The following is a 14,635-nucleotide window of genomic DNA, read 5'->3' on the forward strand; positions in this document are numbered from 1 at the left end:
GTGCAACCAATTTCCTTCAGAAGTCACATAATTAGTTAAATAAAGTCCACCTGTGTGCAATCTAAGTGTCACATGATCTGTCACATGATCTAAGTAAATACAGTTGAAGTCGGAAGTTTACATACACCTAAGCCAAATACATTTAAACTTCGTTTTATATCTCACAATATCACTGAGATATTTAATCCATGGAAGGAGTTGCCGTGGTCGTGGTGGTCAGGGGGTGTAGGGATGCGCGCTATTATTTTAAGAATGTGAAATGTCAGAAATAAGATAGTAGAGAATGATTTATTTTCAGCTTTTTTTTTCTTTCATCACATTCCCAGTGTGTGAGAAGATTACATCACTCAATTAGTATTTGGTAGCATTGCCTTTAAATTGTTTAACTCTGTGTCAAGTGTTTTCGGGTAGCCTTCCAAAGCTTCCGACAATAAGTTGGGTGAATTTTGGCCCATTCCTCCTGACAGAGCTGGTGTAACTGAGTCATGTTTGTAGGCCTCCTTGCTCATACACGCTTTTTCAGTTCTGCTCACAAATTGTCTACGGATTGAGGTCAGGGCTTTGTGATGGCCACTCCAATACCTTGACTTTGTTGTCCTTAAGCCATTTTACCACAACTTTGGAAGTAAGCTTGGGGTCATTGTCCATTTGAAAAGACCCATTTGCGACCAAGCTTTAACTTCCTGACTGATGTCTTGAGATGTTGCGTCAATATACCATATTTTCCTCCTCATGATGCCATCTATTTTTTGATGTGCACCAGTCCCTCCTGCAGCAAAGCACCCCACAACAATGATGCTGCACCACCCGTGCTTCATGGTTGGGATGGTGTTCTTCGGCTTGCAAGATCCCCCTTTTCCTCCAAACATAATGATGTCATTAATGGCCAACAGTTTATTTTTTGTTTCATCAGACCACAAGGACATCCTCCAAAAAGTACGATCTTTGTCCCCATGTGCAGTTGCAAACCGTAGTCTGGCTTTTTTATGGCGGTTGGAGAGCAGTGGCTTCTTCTTTGCTGAGCAGCCTTTCAGGTTATGTCGAGATATAGGACTCATTTGACTGTGGATATATATACTTTTGTACTTGTTTTCCTCCAGCATCTTCACAAGGTCCTTTGCTGTTGTTTCTGGGATTGATTTGCACCTTTCGCACCAAAGTACGTTCATCTCTAGGAGACAGAACTCGTCTCCTTCCTGAGCGGTATGATGGCTGCATCCCATGGTGTTTATACTTGCGTACTATTTTGTTTGTACAGATGAACGTGGTACCTTCAGGCATTTGGAAATTGCTCCAAGGTGAACCAGACTTGTGGAGGTCTACAATTTTTTTTCTGAGGTCTTGAATGATTTTATTTTGATTTTCCTGATGTCAAGCAAAGAGGCACTGAGTTTGAAGGTAGGCCTTGAAATACATCAAAGGTACCCTCCAATTACTCAAATGATGTCTGACCCACTGGAATTGTGATACAGTGAATTATAAGTGAAATAATCTGTCTGTAAACAATTGTTGGAAAAATTACTTGTGTCATGCCAAAGTTTGTATGTCTATACCTGATTTGCCAAAATATGTTGGTTAAATTCATAATTGTGGAGTGGTTGAAAAACGAGTTTTAATGACTCCAAAAGGGTATGTAAACTTTTGACTTCAACTGTATACACCTGTTCTGAAAGGCCCCAGAGTCTTGAACACCACTAAACAAGGGGCACCACCAAGCAAGCTGCACCATGAAGACCAAGGAGCTCTCCAAACAAGTCAGGGACAAAGAAGAAAGATCAGGGTTGGGTTCTAAAAAAAAATCTAAAACYTTGAACATCCAATGGCGCACCATTAAATCCATTATTAAAAAATGGAAAGAATATGGCACCACAACAAACCTGCCAAGAGAGGGCCGCCCACCAAAACTCACAGACCAGGCATGGAGGGCATCAATCAGAGGCAACAAAGAGACCAAAGATAACCCTGAAGGAGCTGCAAATCTCCACAGCGGAGATTGGAGTAYYTGTCCATAGGAGTATCTGTCCACTCTTCCGTAGAGCTGCTTAAAGAATAAAATAAGCAAATACGTTTGGTGTTTGCAAAATGCATGTGTGAGACTCCCCAAACATATGGAAGAAGGTASTCTGGKCAGATGAGRCTAAAATKKWGCTTWTTGGCCATCAAGGAAAGCGCAAACCCAACACCCTCCATCACCCCGAGAACAMCATCCCCACAATGAAGCATGGTGGTGGCAGCATCATGCTGTGGGGATGTTTTCCATTGGCAGGGACTGGGAAACTGGTCAGAATTGAAAGAATGATGGATGGCGCTAAATACAGGGAAATTCTTGAGGGAAACCAGTTTCAGTCTTCCAGAGATTTGAGACTGGGACGGAGGTTCACCTTCCAGCAGGACAATGACCCTAAGCATACTGCTAAAGCAACACTTTAGTGGTTTAAGGGGAAACATTTACATGTCTTGGAATGGCCTAGTTAAAGCCCAGACCTCAAATCATTTGAGAATCTGTGGTATGACTTAAAGATTGTAGTACACCAGCGGTACCCATCCAACCTGAAGGAGCTGAAGCAGTTTTGCCTTGAAAAATGGGCAAAAATCCCAGTGGCTAGATGTGCCAAGCTTATAGTGACATGCCCCAAGAGCTGCAGCTGTAATTTCTGAGCTGCAGCTGTAATTGAGACTTGCTGTTGGGAAGCAGTTTTGCCTTGAAAAATGGGCAAAAATCCCAGTGGCTAGATGTGCCAAGCTTATAGTGACATGCCCCAAGAGCTGCAGCTGTAATTTCTGAGCTGCAGCTGTAATACTTTTGCAAGCCACTGTACACTACATGACTAAAAGTATGTGGACATCTGCTCGAACACCAAAATCATGGGCATTAATATGGAGTTGGTGCCCCCTTTGCTGCTACAACAGCGTCCACTCTGGGAAGACTTTCCACTAAATTTTGGAACATTGCTGCAGGGACTTTTTTCCATTCAGCCACAAGATCATTAGTGGGGTTGGGCACTGATGTTGGGCGATTAGGCCTTGCTCACAGTCGGCATTCCAATTAATCCCAAAGGTGTTCAATAGGGTTGAGGTCAGGGCTCTTTGCAGGCCAGTCAAGTTCTTCCACATCGATTTCGACAAACCATTTCTGTTTGAACCTCGCTTTGTGCACAGGGGCATTGTTATGCTGAAACAGGAAAGGGTCTTCCCCAAACTGTTGCCACAAAGTTGGAAGCACAGAATCGTCTAGAATATCCTTGTATGCTGTAGCGTTAAGATTTCCCTTCACTGGAACTAAGGGGCCTAGCCCAAACCATGAAAAACAGCCCCAGACCATTATTCCTCCTCCACCAAACTTTAAAGTTGGCTCTATGCATTGGGGCAGGTAGTGTTCTCCTGGCATCCACCAGACCCAGATTCGTCTGTCGGACTTCCAAATTGTGAAGTGGGATTCATCACTCCAGAGAACACGTTTCCACTGCTCCAGAGTCCAATAACGTCAAGCTTTACACCACTCCAGCTGATGCTTGGCATTGGCATGGTGATCTTCTATGCGGCTGCTTGGCCATGGAAACCCATTTCATGAAGCTCCCGACGAACAGTTCTTGTGCTGATGTTGCTTCCAAAGACAGTTTGGAAATCGGTAGTGAGTGTTGCAACTGAGGACCCACTTCAATTTGCTTACCGCCCCAATAGATCCACAGACGAYGCAATCGCCATCGCACTGCACACTGCCCTATCCCATCTGGACAAGAGGATTACCTGTGTATTCCTGGGGCGGCAGGTAGCCTAGTGCGCTCCCAAGTGCGGATAGTCCAAACGAACCGAACTAAGGGGGAAAACGCGCCAGAGTTCGGAAAAAACGCACCAAATCAATGTGTTGTGAAGGCCCCATTAGAGTAGAAAATGAACTTGAAGCTGAAACTTTCCTTTCGGTCAGTTCTTCAACACAGGAACAAGAGCTAAGGTYCTACCTTTGGGAGCGTTAACCTTGCGGTTTACCTGAGAACAGTTAAGAATGGAAGACAGGGATCAAGTCACGCTGAGGAGAGCTTCAGGAGCGTAGTGAGCTTCCGCTAGGAAGAGAGGCGAGAAGGACGAGTGTTGCCTTGTAAAGAGGGAGGGGATCTCTGTCTGCGACAGACATTGTGTGATTGATTCTTCCTAGTAGTCATCTGACTGGAGAAAATCCCATTGTGATACATCAAAATAAGAATTTAAAAGAGAACATCCATTGAGAAACACTTACCTGAACAGACCTGAAGCTTAGGAAACTTTACCAGTGGAAATCAACTTTCATAAGAGGATAACTAGAGTTTATTTGCTCTATAACATGTACTTTGTACWGTCACAACATAGTTGGATAATGTAAACAGAAACATATGAGCTACGTAACTTACCACTGGGCAAAAATTGGTTGAATCAACGTTCTTTCCACGTAATTTCAACAACAAAAATTCTATGTGGTGACGTTGAATCAAAGTGGAAAACTGATTGGATTTGCAAAAAGTCATCAAAGTAAAGGAATGTCGTCTTTTTGTCACTCAACTTTGAACCTAAATCCAATGCCATGCATAGCCATGGGAGGTAGGGGTGCTGCAGCACCCCCTGAAAAATCAGATTTTTTGTTGTTGTTGTTGTAATAAACATTTTTTGGGGGGTTGAAGAAATATACAACATTCACAAAAGTAGTGCACTGGGCCTTTAATAGTCCTATATTAGCCCGATATAGCCATCTGCCGCGTGGGAAAAACCCAGAAAAAAAATCGCACCACCCCCAAWCTACTTCCCGACAATATTGTGATTTGTTTTGTTTTTACGTTACTTGATAACTCAACCAAATGTACATCAAAASCAGACGTTGAACTGAGGTCTGTGCCTAGTGGATTATTTCATTTAAAAGCTCCCTTTGATGAACTGTCTGTTTTTAAGCTATTCGATCTTCTGTCATAGCTGGAAGTAATCATTTAAATGGTTCACGGCYTCCAGGGTCCAAAATATTAAGAAAATACCATTAAGCTATCACTCTCTCTCTCTTTCTCTCTCTCTCTMCTAAACATAAAAACTATCAATATATTTTATTATGATAGTCYTAAAACCAAACCAGAATGACACATTTAGGGAAAGTTTGGAGTGTGTCAGTTTTAGAAATGTATAACAACCCAATKTTGCTGGTGCAATTCATATAGAGGGATGAGTAGCTCTTAAATTCCCTGAAAAAGGCTCATTATTCATTTGCAATATGGTTGTTGAAGTTTTCTCAGTTTTCAGGTTTTGAAAGGTATAGAGTGCCGAGTGCTAATGCTTCTTTTAAATAACAAAATCCTTGTTCTCTTTTCAGACTGGCTCCTCGAGCTGCTGCGCCCATGGGTGTGAAGGTTCTCCAGTGTTTTCCCTGGTACAGGAGGTGTAAAGACAGAGGCAAGGGCAGACACTGCCCCCCTAAAGCAGGTAACAACACCAACTACAGTTTTTGCAGGAGTGTGATGCCTACAGTGGCTTGCAAAAGTATTCATCCCCATTGGYATTTTTCCTATTTTGTTGCCTTACAACCTGGAATTAAAATACATTTTTGGGGGGTTTGTATCATTTGATTTACACAACATGCCTACCACTTTGAAGATGCAAAATATTTTTSGGGTGAAACAAACAAGAAATAAGACAAAAAAACAGAACTTGAGCGTGCATAACTATTCACCCCCCAAAGTCTATACTTTGTTGAGCCACCTTTTGCAGCAATTACAGCTGCAAGTCTCTTGGGGTATGTCTCTATAAGCTTGACACATCTAGCCACTGGGATGTTTGCCCATTCTTCAAGGCAAAACTGCTCCAGCTCCTTCAAGTTGGATGGGTTCCGCTGGTGTTCAGCAATCTTTAAGTCATACCACAGATTCTCCATTGGATTGAGGTCCCAGTCTCAAATCTCTGGAAGACTGAAACAGGTTTCCCTCATGAAYTACCCTGTATTTAGCGCCATCCATCATTCTTTCAATTCTGACCAGTTTCCCAGTCCCTGCCAATGGAAAACATCCCCACAGCATGATGCTGCCACCACCATGCTTCGTTGTGGGGATGKTGTTCTCGGGGTGATGAGAGGTGTTGCGTTTGCTCTTTCCTTGATGGCCAAAAAGCTACATTTTAGTCTCATCTGACCAGAGTACCTTCTTCCATATGTTTGGGGAGTCTTCCGTAAAGCCCAGCACTGTGGAGTGTACGGCTTAAGGACCTATGGACAAGTACTCCAATCTCCATTGTGGAGCTTTGCAGCTCCTTCAGGRTTATCTTTGGTCTCTTTGTTGCCTCTATTATTAATGCCCTCCATGCCTGGTCCGTGAGTTTTGGTGGACGGCCCTCTCTTGGCAGGTTTGTTGTGGTGCCATATTCTTTCCATTTTTTAATAATGGATTTAATGGTGCTCCGTGGGATGTTCAAWGTTTCAGATATTTTTTTAGAACCCAACCCTGATCTGTACWTCTCCACAACTTTGATCCTGACCTGTTTGGAGAGCTCCATGGTCTTCATGGTGCCGCTTGCTTGGTGGTGCCCCTTGCTTACTGGTGTTGCAGACTCTGGGGCCTTTCAGAACAGGTGTATATATTCTGAGATCATGTGACAGATCATGTGACACTTAGATTGCACAYAGGTGGACTTTATTTAACTAATTATATGACTTMTGGAGGTAATTGGTTGTACCAGATCTTATTTAGGGGCTTCATAGCAAAGGGGGTGAATACAAATGCACGCACCACTTTTCAGTTTTTAATTTTTAAGAATTWTTTKAAACAAGTATTTTTTTTTTCATTTCACCAATTTGGACTATTTTGTGTATGTCCATTACATGAAATCTAAATAAAAATCWATTTAAAWTACAGATTGTAATGCAACAGAATAGAAAAAACGCCAAGGGGGATGAATACTTTTGCAACGCACTGTATTTGTTTCTATTTTTTCAATTGGGCACTATTTGCCAAAGAGAAGAACACTGTGTTCATTAAAGTGGAACTGACAGCATTTCTAACTTTGCAGATATGAAACAAACAGACAGTTGTAATCATCAGTTAAAAATAACAATTCCCAGTTTATGCTACAAAACCAACTTATAATTGGTTTTGAAAATAAGTTATATTTAAGTCAAAGTTCCATGACGTACAGTAAGCATAGTTCAATGTATGATTAAATAATTCTTGGTTTTCCCAAAATATTGCTATCAGGTTGTAAATAACAGCTGGCCTGGAAAATTGTTTGTTGCCTCCACCCATTCGGGATGCACTGTTTCATTTCAATTACTACATTTTTTGAACAAAACAGACGAATGTAACTAAGCTGGAATTCAATACAATCAAACTAGCAAGGGCAATGATCACAAGTCATCATAACATGGGTTAATAGGCTAGCATATCTATTTAATAGGTATTTATTAGCAAGCTAAAAACACAGAGCCTACAGTTTTATAATTTTTTATTTTATTTATATTTCTAGATAATTTTTACATTCATTTTATCTATTGCAACAAATAATACAATATTACCACATCAATATTACCCTCCCCTTTTCAAGGTTTCACAAGTTGAGGGATTCATAAGATTGTAACCAGTTCAATTTAAAACAAAACTACAAAATAAGGACATTTTGTCCCACTCCATTTACATGTGTGAATCTAAAATATTTGGCCAAGAGAATTAATAATGTTAATAAATAAGTTTTATGCATCGGAATTTACAAGGATAAGCAATCGAGCCATTTGACATCATCAAAGTACACATAGGTAATTCCTAGACCGATTTCTAATAACAAACCATCATCGAATTTCAATCCATAGTCTCACTAGAATCGTGCCATGAAAAAATTACATTCTCTATAGATTTCTGAACACGCAGCAACAAAAAGAAACACAAGCATTTTGTCAAAATGGAATCTTTTGTGCAAAAAAATCATTAACAGGGTAGATAGAACATGAAATACCATTTTAAAATGGGTTCTTTTAACTTCTTGGGATAACTGGACAAGTAAGGTAAAAGGCTAGTCCACTTTTTACATTCCTTGGCGAGGATGTCATGTCATTGAGATCGGTCAAGTGACCGACTTTTTTTCACCTTATCACTAATTGTCAGCTGCCCTACAGGCTACAGAGCGCTCGGTGTCCATTTCGGCTAACCTAGCAAGACAATGTGAAACTATGGGCTATCTACTCCAATTTCAGATCACTCTTCCATGCTCTGCAGTATGCCAGCAGCCGCAGAATAACTGATGAATTTACAAACACTTAACACGGCTGAATATGACCGGTGTCAGTAAACTTGGAAAAAAAAGTTATTAAATTTGCCATCAGCACAGTTAGTCACTAACTCTAGATAACATGTAAACAGCCTTACCAACTCTGCTAGGGCAAGTAAAATGGTCAGAGCGAGGTGTTCTCTCATTGTGTCTGGAAGTAGCTAGCAGGTTAGCCAACTTTAGCCACTTAGCTTGGCTGTGTGAGGGAATGCTCGATCACCATACTCCATGGCCAGTGTCCAGTATCAATAGTGCAGTGTGCGCTCGGGGGCGAAACACTTTGAATTTACCAACAGACAATCTGACAGCACTCTGAGTTTACGAACGACCCAGAGTGCACTCTGAAACACTGAGTGATTTATTTGTAAATCAAATGTTTTTTTTTTGTGTGTTTTTTTATTGAACATACAATATACTTGCAGTGAAGCCGCTCAACAACTACATACATTAGTCACTAACAGACTCCCATCCAGAACGACACACAGAAGCAACCAGGTCAACACCCTGCTCAAGGCATGTCGACAGATCTCCCACAAGGTCAAAAACGGGGACCCCAACCAGCGATCCATCAGCCACCGGCCCAAGCTCCTAACCGCCAGGCCACCAGCCATCCAAGATCACCCCCACAGTTCCACAAGAGCTGCCCTTCGACCATCCGAGACCCCCCCCCCCCCCACAGTCCCCCCCTCCCTGAGAAAATAAGATAAAAATAAGTTTAAAAAATATTTCCATTCCCCACCCCCCAGACCCCCCAATAACCAAGAAAGTGAACAAAAGAGAAAAAAGAGAAAGACAAAGGAAAACAGAAAACAACAATGCACAAAAACAAAAGACATCAAGGACAACTCGAATATGTTAATGCATGTATGCACTATTACATGTGTGTGTGACCATGTATGTGCCCCTGGTGGCATTTGAATGAGTGTGTGTATATGCATGTGTACAAACACCTGCACAGCATCAGCCTCAGGCAAACAGGCATTAGCCTGTAACAACACTGCCCTCAGTGTCATTCAAACTTACTTTTTGTTATGTTTTATTTGACTTAATATTTTTATACTTTATCTTTGACCGTCATTCTATCCCCCGCCCACTCCCACTTGTCTCCAATTCCACATCCCAACACACTCAGCTTCCCTCAGCTCATTTCATCCTCGCTGGCCACCCCTCTTCGGAATTCTCATGCACCAATCAKCTTTCAGCTATGCTGTGATGTTTAACATACAATTTCAATCTATCTAATCGAATAGAATCCACAGATTGAAGATAAATACTTTTACTAAGAGTATTAGTATATTAGCTATTGACTGACCCGGTCTCTCCAGATCTCCCAACAGTACTACTTCTAGGGTCAATTTTAGATCAATGTTATGCATTTTCAGCCATTCCTGAACCTGAGWGCAGAAACRGGCACCCTTAGTTGTCAATTAAATGTATTTGGCATTGATCAAATGGGTTGGCAGGTAAGTTCCCATTCAGTTGTCAAAACGTGTGTTGGAACATGCATGCATTGGCAGGCAAGCAGGCTACTATTCCCCATCGTTTATYAGTGGAATTTTGACGGCCAACTAGTTTTTAGTGCTGTTAAGAAGGTAGAACAGCGCTTTATTATGGACAGACTTCTCCCCATCTTAGCTACTGTTGTATCAATATGTTTTGACCATGATAGTTTACAATCCAGGATTACTCCAAGCAGTTAGTCCACTCAACTTGCTCCACATTATTCATTACAAGATTTAGGGTTTAGTGAATGATTTGTCCCAATTACAATGCTTTTAGTTTTTGAAATATTTAGGACTAACTGTAGCTCTTTGTTAAATGCTGCAGTAACTTCAGTTGCGGTAGTAGCTGACGTGTATAGTGTTAAGTCATCTGCAAARCCAGTGTCGTWAGTAAAGATTGAAAGAAGTATTCTTCCTKGGGTGTATATGAATAGATTTTTATAAGATTTCATGGTGCTAAAGTGCTGTCAGTTCCACTTTAAGGCTATTTACAATTGACTTGGAATGTAATTTTGGACTGACACCCCTWTGACAGTTCATCATCATCAACAGTAGTACAGTCTGGGAATGTGACTTCCCAAGAGAGATTAATGTCAGTATTAATGTAATATTAATGGGGTTTTAATCCTCTCATCTCTCCTTTTCCTGTTTAGTTCCATACATTGAAGCGGAGCCCCAGTTTGCCCCGACAACCTATGCCAGTGATGGTGCTGGAGGWGGAGTTGTCTACTTTTCCCACAAGGCAAGAGTGGCCTACAGACATCAGATGGAAGACAACGTTATAGATGCCACCTACTGACCCCTAGCCTCATCCTGCAGCCCCTGCTGCAGAAACACCCCTCAAAGACTGTCTGCTCAGAATCCTCTGTCTCACCACAGACTATATCCCAGTTCTTCAATGATCTTGTTTGTAGTTGAGCTCAGTTCATCTCAATGTTAGAGATAGTTGCTTGAATGAAGATGGAGGCTGAGTAGCACTTTTGAGAACAGTCTGATAGGCATACGACATTTTTTGACAGAATTGGAAGAAAACACTTTTGTAGATAAGGGTAAAGAAACTTTGTTTACGCTATTACCTTCAAGTGCATTCTTCTTGTTTTATCATTTGTCACTTTATTTATTGTTCTAGGGTCAATGTTGAGTATTTATTGTTCTAGGGTGAATGTTTTGCATCTAAATTACGTTTTGTAGTGGTACATTTGCTGTAAAATCCCATCTATCAACTGGTGTTGTAGACTAGCCATAACTAATATATGATGAATGCTATAATTGTACAACTGTCAATTATTTCTTTCACTTTATATTCTATTTGTGTTGTTTCTTTTGAAATAATAAAACAATACTAATGTTACGTTACTAATAATGTAACAAGTATATTTTAAAATAGTGTTGGATAGTTGCAAATTAATTGTCTTGCAGTTTGATTATGGAACATTGCTACAGTGTCCGTCTAGTTCGGTCCATGTTCACTGTTATGATAACAGTGTTATCCTATCACAGCCTTTCAATAGTTTTATGAGTAAGACTGTAATTTGGTAACACTTGGGATGTACTCAACAAGCAGGCCTTTATGAGTAAGACTGTAATTTGGTAACACTTGGGATGTACTCAACAAGCAGGCCTTTATGAGTAAGGGATAATCAAAAAAAAGAATGAACAACATGGAAGGTGTGTTCCAAGATGTACTAGCAAGGTGGAACTAACTTTCCACAGAGTTGCATTATTTTCCAGGGAACACAGAGCCCTGAGTTGATTATCCCTTTTATACCATGGCTCAAATTGTTTAAAAAAAATAATTTGTACATTTTTATTCAACTAGGCAATACAGTTAAGAACAAATTCTTATTTAGAATGACAGCCTACCKGGGAACAGTGGGTTAACTGCCTTGTTCAGGGGCAGAATGACAGATTTTTACCTTGTCAGCTCAGGCTTCAATCCAGCAACCTTACGGTTACAGGCCCAACGCTCTAATCACTAGGCTACCTGCCGCCCTGGCATTTGCCACTAGAAATGTGTTAATTTGCAGGTRGAAATGTGTTCAACATTCACTGAAGTAGCTAGCAAGTTTACTAGAGAGCTGCAGGAGTTGCCTTGGTAACCAAACAGACTTGCTGGTTTAGCTARCCATCTGCTTGCGTTTATGAAAATCGATTTCAACAATGCCAATAGTGTTTTCAATTCGACTTTCTTTCAAAAGCAGCTCAAACATAGAACATGAAAGAATTAACTATAGCCATTGAATTCTACAATGCTGATATACTGTGCGTTATAGGAAATTTTACAACGGAAGGGTCTGATCCTGGATGCTAATTGRTTAAAACCGCRTTCCAGCAGGTGTCTATTCCACAAATTACCACGGCTAAAGCTATGATATTGAAATGCCTATTTACTCTGTTCCATCTCACTGCGCAATCCACTGTCTCATCAGCCCAACCAGACAATTTATAAACGTCATCCCCACTGTAAAAAGCATCTAGACATTATCTCCCATTTATTTTAGACTAGCAATTGGTTTTCAATAACAGAGATTTGTATAAAACTTGAAGTCTGACTTTCTGACATTTGCAACATTGTTTCATATTGAAATTCGATCTCCAGCTGTCCCATAGTAATGAACATGTAGGGGTCGGGAGTCGGGACAAGAAAGACAGGCAACTGTTCTCAGCCAGTCGAAATCATGAATCAAACTTCATTTTTATGGACATATACAAAGACATTTCAATAGAGAACAGAYACAACTAAATGCAGCTAGTTTGCAGTCTTTCCAGTTTCATTTTGAAGTGATTGTGTTAGCTGTGTTGTTGGCTAGCTCCTCTGAACAACAGTGTCCTGAGGAGAGAGCACATTTTCTATGCCAGGTGAAATCGCGCATCATTAGCTCATTCTTATGCATGTATCCAAATAAATGTCACTAGAAAACAGCTTAAACAAATGCAAATGCAGCTACTTTGTTGTTATTCTGGCTGCATTGTTTGACGTGACTGTAAATTAGCTGTAGTTGGCTAACCTAGCAAGCAAGGGATAATAAAGTATAGCAATAGAACATTTAGAAGAATGACTGGGTCGTAACTGTCCAAAGATACAGAACAAAAAGTCTAAACGACTGGRTGGCGTCTCTGGACAACCGAACCGATAGAACGAACGACCAGCGGCTTGGGTAGCAACCCTAGATTTGTGTCAGGACTATATCTCGTGGAAGGATGAAATAGTATGAATAAATTAATCAAAATAAAGTTAATTAAAATATGTCAATCTTTATTTGAATATGTTGTTTACTCATTGTATAAAAGTTATAATGCCCTCAAAGCCCGTGTTTGGAGGATATATTGGCACGGTTTACCGGCCCTCGACTTAGTCTCGGGCCTAACACCCGTGCCAATATGTCCTCCAAACACTGACTTCGAGGGCATTATCACTTAAATAATGCACGCTATAGAATTCCTTTCAAGCCAATCAGAAACAAGTATTCAACAATRCAATGGTATAAGAGACTTTAGAAACAGAGTGGTTCGAGCACTGAATGCTTATTGGCTGACAGCCGTGGTATATCAGACCATATACCACGGGYATGACAAAACATTTATTTTTACTGTTCTAATTATGTTGGTAACCAGTTTATAATATCAATAAGGCACCTCTGGGGTTTGTCATAAAATCGAGCACACAGCCATGCAATCTCCATAGACAAACATTGCCAGTAGAATGGCCCGTAATGAAGAGCTCAGTGACTTTCAACGTGGCGCCAGCATAAGATGCCACCTTTCCAACAAGTCAGTTCGTCAAATGTCTGCCCTGCTAGAGTTTCCCCGGTCAACTGTAAGTGCTGTTAATGTGAAGTGGAAACGTCTAGGAGTAGCAACGGCTCAGCTGTGAAGTGGTAGGCCAAACAAGCTCACAGAATGGGACGGCCGAGTGCTGAAGCAGGTAGCGCGTAAAAATCGTCCGTCCTCGGTTGCAACACTCACTACCGAGTTCCAAACTGCTTCTGGAAGCAACTTCAGCACAATAACTGTTCGTCGGGAGCTTCCGGACATGGGTTTCCATGGCCGAGCAGCCGCACACAAGCCTAAGATCACCATGCGCTATGCTAAGCATCGGCTGGAGTTTTGTAAAGCATTCCACCATTTTACACTGGAGCAGTGGAAACACGTTCTCATCTTCACCATCTGGCAGTCCGACGGACGAATCTGAATCTAGACGATTCTGTGCTTGCAACTTTTGGGGAAGGCCCTTTCCTCTTTCAGCATGACAATGCCCCTGTGCCCAAAGTGAGGTCCATACAGAAATGGTTTGTCAAGGTCAGTATACAAGAACTTGACTGGCCTGCACAGGGCACTGACCGCAACCCCATTGAACACTTTTGGGATCAATTGGAACGCCGACTGTGAGCCAAGCCTAATTGGCCAACATCCGTGCACGACGTTACTAATGCTTGTGGCTAAATGGATGCAAGTCCCCGCAGCAATGTTCCAACATCTAGTGGAAATCCTTCCMAGAAGAGTGCAGGCTGCTATAGYAGCAAAGGTGGGACAAACTCCATATTAATGCCMATGATTTTGGAATTAGATATTTGAAGAGCAGGTGTCCACATAMTTTTGGCTATGTAGTATATCTTAACAAACATGRAGATCAAATCACTTTCTGATCCACTTGCCTGTTTTATACATTTACCTGTTTCATAATCATGGCAGATTATAACAACAACCAGTGGTTACAATAAATGGTCAACCCACTTGCAAATGTGAACCATCTCAARTGTGGTTATAACAGTTCTAATGTGTGCAAAGTCATTATGCAGATATTATATTAACACACATTATCATAGCATTATGTTGGCAGTATACCTGCAGCCTTGGATAATATGACTGGACTC

At 41.1% G+C, this 14,635-nt stretch overlaps 1 long non-coding RNA gene across 1 annotated transcript; it reads left to right on the top strand.

The window, feature by feature from the left end:
- The first annotated feature begins 10,559 nt into the window (after window positions 1-10,559).
- On the top strand, window positions 10,560-11,147 carry LOC139022912 (uncharacterized). The gene is made up of 2 exons (XR_011473978.1): window positions 10,560-10,727; window positions 10,760-11,147. It is a non-coding gene; the product is annotated as an uncharacterized lncRNA (long non-coding RNA).
- Window positions 11,148-14,635: the final 3,488 nt, after the last annotated feature.

This window comes from Salvelinus sp. IW2-2015, linkage group LG23 (genome assembly GCF_002910315.2).
Source record: "Salvelinus sp. IW2-2015 linkage group LG23, ASM291031v2, whole genome shotgun sequence".
NCBI lineage: Eukaryota > Metazoa > Chordata > Actinopteri > Salmoniformes > Salmonidae > Salvelinus > Salvelinus sp. IW2-2015.